Source organism: Pundamilia nyererei, unplaced genomic scaffold (assembly GCF_000239375.1).
Source record: "Pundamilia nyererei isolate P.nyererei 1_Seehausen unplaced genomic scaffold, PunNye1.0 scaffold00031, whole genome shotgun sequence".
In the NCBI taxonomy this organism is placed as follows: Eukaryota; Metazoa; Chordata; class Actinopteri; order Cichliformes; family Cichlidae; genus Pundamilia; species Pundamilia nyererei.
This window is the reverse complement of record NW_005187432.1, coordinates 1,278,917-1,283,439: the sequence shown is the minus strand read 5'-3', so window position 1 is coordinate 1,283,439 and position 4,523 is coordinate 1,278,917. Positions and strand designations below refer to the sequence as shown.

The window sequence follows — 4,523 nt, the reverse complement described above, 5'->3', positions numbered from 1 at the left end:
AGCTATATGTAAGAATTTATTTTAAAGTTGATTCAAAAAGAAACAATTTTGCTACCAAATGCAGTTTATTATCCAAAATATGTTTTCTGCCTCTCTGACAAATAAAAATCATCATCAGCCACACAACAGACTGAACAATGAACAATAACACACACACACACACACACACACACACACACACACACACACTGAACCTTCAAATTCACACTAATATAACAAAACCCCGTCAAACCAGTAAATATTTAAAGTGTCTATCAATTCAGATAAAGTATTGAAGAACCTTTTTCTACACCAATCAGCTGTGACCAATAAAGGACGTTCTGGTCTGCGCATGCGTGATTATCTCAAGCGCTGACAGCTAAAAACAAACACTCGCTTTGACAGGTTTAACACTTTAAGACTGTCACACACTAGATTCTTCGGTATATTCAAGTTTAATGTAACGTAACTTTAGAAAATATTCTTACCGCCGTGAGAAAACAAAAACAGATGCAGACGGACCTCCGCGACAGTTACCTCCACAGGTTGCAGGAAATTACGTGACTGCTCATGGGCAACTTTACTTCCTCGTCTTTAGGTTTACTGTGGTTAGACTAAAGGTGCAAGTCGCCCCCTACTGTAGTAGACGGTAACATCGTCATTACAGTATATTTTGAATATTAGACCTGGTTTCTATATATTTAATTGAAGCCTTTTGAGCTATCAGCTTCTCTTCCCGGACCTGCCTCACTCTGTTTTCCTGCATTTGTCTTTTTAATATGAACTTCCCGACTTCCTGACCTCTATGTAACATCGTCTTAACTCTGATGAAGAGCAGCTGAATTGATTACATGGCTAGTGCTGCTAAATCCTGCAGGAAGTGTATTAACAGAGGACTACAAAGGGAGAAGTGCTGAGTAATCTGGCCCTGTCATACCTTAAAGGCCTCACAATATCATTTTAGCTAACCTGAGCACTTTGCTCTCAGACTGCAGGCTTGTTGTTGGTTCCTAGAGTTTCTAGAGAAAGGATTCAGGTGTTAGGCCTCTGTCCTATGCAACCAGCTCAGAGACATACACCCTCTCTACTTTTAAGATTAGACTCAAAGCTTTCATTTTTCATGAAGATTCTGGATGATCATTTATGAATCAATCACACTAGAGTAAAAAATGAATGGCTAATTCATTGCAACTAGGAACAATTCGTGGTTGCATTTGGCAACTGATTGCAAATAGTTGCAGCTGGTGGCCCAGAGATTGAATGTGCCACATGCTAAATCCTAAACCTTTGGGTGGCCAGTTGTAAAGGTAAGCTGGTGGGAGACAGACAAAGGTTAGCAAATAACTGCTGTCTGACTTATAAATTCAGACCGATTGGTTGCTTTGTTCTAATGTGACTGTGGCATTAGCTGTGCTGCTGTAGGCCCAACCTGCTGGGCGACTTCCCATGATGCACCAATTCTCCTCTTTTCACTCCTAGTGCGTTTATATGGCACTACTGTAACTTTTCTCTGCTCTTGCCTGTAGTTTTGTGTTTTGTCTTATTTGTTGATCCTCCTCCATTCGGTCATGGCAGATGATTGCCCCTCTTTAAGCTGGTTCAGGGAGTTCTCTTCAATGCACCATCACCAAGTAGTTGGTCATGCAGGAACGCTAATACAATATTAAGCACCTTGAGATGACTGAGATGAACTGGAGGGATGCAGAAATAAATAATTTGATTGAAAATAATCTGAAGTATGTGTACTTGTGTTTTTTGTTTCTAAAGCAGCATAATCTAATAATTTCATGTTCTAAAACCATTTTCTTATAACTATTGCTCTAGGAAATGTAGCTAGTAACCTTTCAAAAGTCTTACAATTTAGAGTGGGAATGAACTTGATCCAGCTGGTCCAGTAGATGGCAGCATTACCCAACCAAGATCATCCACTTCTAAACATGGGAAACCCAAAATAACAAAATTAAGAATTACAATCATTGTTTGTCACATTTCACACTAAAATGCAGAACATGCACTGATTCAGTACTTAAAAACAAAAACAAGCAAATACAAACAGATTCTTTTTATTTTGGTATAAAAGACAGATGCATTTTTATACAGTTCAATAAGAAAACTCTGAATTACTACAAAATCAGTGTAAACATTTTCTGGTTGGTCATTTTCTCAAAGTCTCTAAGCCGAGACAGAAAAGAGTGCAGAGAAGATACTGTAAACACTGAAAATAACACTGATTGAAACTGTACAATAAACACATAAAAGGCAGCGCGCTGAAGAAACGAGTCACACGATTATACTGCTGTCCTGTTTTTGAGAATAACTTTATTTTAGTGCAGTTGCATAGTTTTGTTTGTTTCATCAACATCAACTCCCCTTTGTGACATTTCTGGAACATTTCTATACAGCAGCCCTGTTTTGGGTATCTGCTGCAGTTTCCCCTCTAGTCACAAGCAGAGTGAGTTTGCTCATTGACACTGCAGATACAAGATAATCTGGTTACTCACAAACACACACTATGACCTTAAAGGAGTAAATTATTATCTTCAGATGATGTCTTTCTTGTTGCGAGCTACATATGATGACTGTTTAGTGTAAGGCTGCAGCTGGGTTAGGTTAGCTTCACACGAGGACTGGAAATAGCTTCATACAGCTTTAAAATGTTTTCCAAGCTTCCTCCTTGAGACAGAATAATGTTGTGCACACCATAAAGCATGCTAAAATTCATCCTTTTGACTTCACACACATATGAACGGGATAAAATGAAACAACTTCCACTGCTCTATTAAAAAGCTACTTTCAGCTGCTCTTTTATTCATAAGGAGTCACCACAGCAGGTAGTTTGATTGTCTGAGATATCTTTAAACACTTGATGCCCTTCCTGTTGTGCTTCCCAGTCTCAAACTGGGAGAAGACACTTTCTTTACTTATTAGGAAAATGTGTAAACCACTACACTCCTAGAGGATCTAATTATTGTCAGACCAAATTAACCCTCAGTCATTGCCAAGATACAGAAAAGAATTTACAGTTTTACTGCTGCTCTTTTCCAGTCATTGTGTTTCTGAAAGAAAAAACAAGCTTTTTCACATGATGAATACAGATGTTGTAGTAAAGCAGTTTGGACATTTTGGAAACAGATGTTACGTGTTGTGACACCCCCTCAAGACGTCTGCAGAAAAAGCATTTCTGTTGCACAGTGGCGGTAATGTGCACACTTTAAACACCATCATCAAAAGGTCTGGATTAAATACGTCCATAAAGTAGCTGATTTGAGTCATTTTATGTATGAACACTGATCATTAAAAAGACCATTTTAATGCCCACAGCCTAGAGAAAAGAAAATCTAAAGGTTTAAAAATACCTTAATGTCAACATTTTTTTTTTTAAGTGTCCAGGATATTTAATACCAACATTTGTTGATAGGCCTCTGTGTAACTGACTGAGGTGCTACCTGTAGCTACAGGCAAGGACATCATAAACTGCAGCTGTACAGGATGTGGGCTATGTTTATAAAACTATAAATGTCAGAGGTTCCATACATGAATTTTCTTTGAATAAGTGAAAACACATTATAGCAACAGTGATATTGTGTAGTCCAAAGGCTTTCCTACATTTGTATTCATTTGTGATGATTCAAGCACAATGTTTGTTTACATGCTTCCTGTTAACGTGATCAGTAAGGGAGTAGCTGAAAGTAGCATTTTGTGTGTTAAAGATTTCATATTAAGAAAAATCTGGAAAATTGAAAGATTTCATTCTGTCCACGTGATGGGATGCAACCATAAACCTCTGTTTCCCTTCACAGCACATCTAAATGTTAAGACTCCCAGTTTATAGATTTCTATTCAGACATTCAACTGAGCATTTTTGTGGTCGACTCATTTGTTTTACATACATACAAAAAAAAAAATTAAGACTGGGAGGAGACACAAACCCAGCTTCTAGTGACTCAAGCCAGTGTACTCCCTCAGTGCCAGAACCAAGCCTGGATGAATGTGGGAGGGACACTGCATCAGCAAAGCCGAGTGTATATCCTCCTGAGAACTACAGGAAAAAAGTATCTTTCAGTTTAACTTTATTGTGATTTCCTGTCTCTTTGGATCAGAGGCCACACAAACACATGAGATATCATTGGAAACATAAATGAATAGACTGATTATCAGGAGGAAATGGTTGGAACCATTTGTTACGCCTCCCCTTGGAAAGAAGGGAGCAGCTGAAAGCATCTTCTGTGGATGTTTTTTAGGTCCATTTTATTGCTTTTGTTAGACCCATGCTAGCTGTTTCCAGTCTTTATCCCGCACTCAGCTAACCAGCTGGTAGCTGTAGCTTCATAGTTAATACAACAACAAGAAAGAGATATCGGTCTTCTTATGTAACCCGGATAAACACACAGCAAGAATCTCTCCCAAACGCTGGACTAAGCTTTGAAATGTTTAAACTGCTGAATGTGTTGAATTAAAAAGCTGAATCTGAGCGTTTTATTTACAACTTTATGTCTTTGAGTTATTCTCGAACCTCCACTGTTTTATCTAAATCACTGTGAGGA

General features: G+C 38.2%; 1 long non-coding RNA gene across 1 annotated transcript in view; it reads right to left on the bottom strand.

The window, feature by feature from the left end:
* The window catches only part of LOC102196136 (uncharacterized), a 3,197-nt gene extending 2,029 nt beyond the window's left edge, over positions 1-1,168 (bottom strand). Inside the window, exon 1 of the long non-coding RNA XR_311627.1 lies at positions 468-1,168. This is a non-coding gene — a long non-coding RNA (uncharacterized LOC102196136). The remainder of the gene's footprint in view (positions 1-467) is intronic.
* Positions 1,169-4,523: the final 3,355 nt, after the last annotated feature.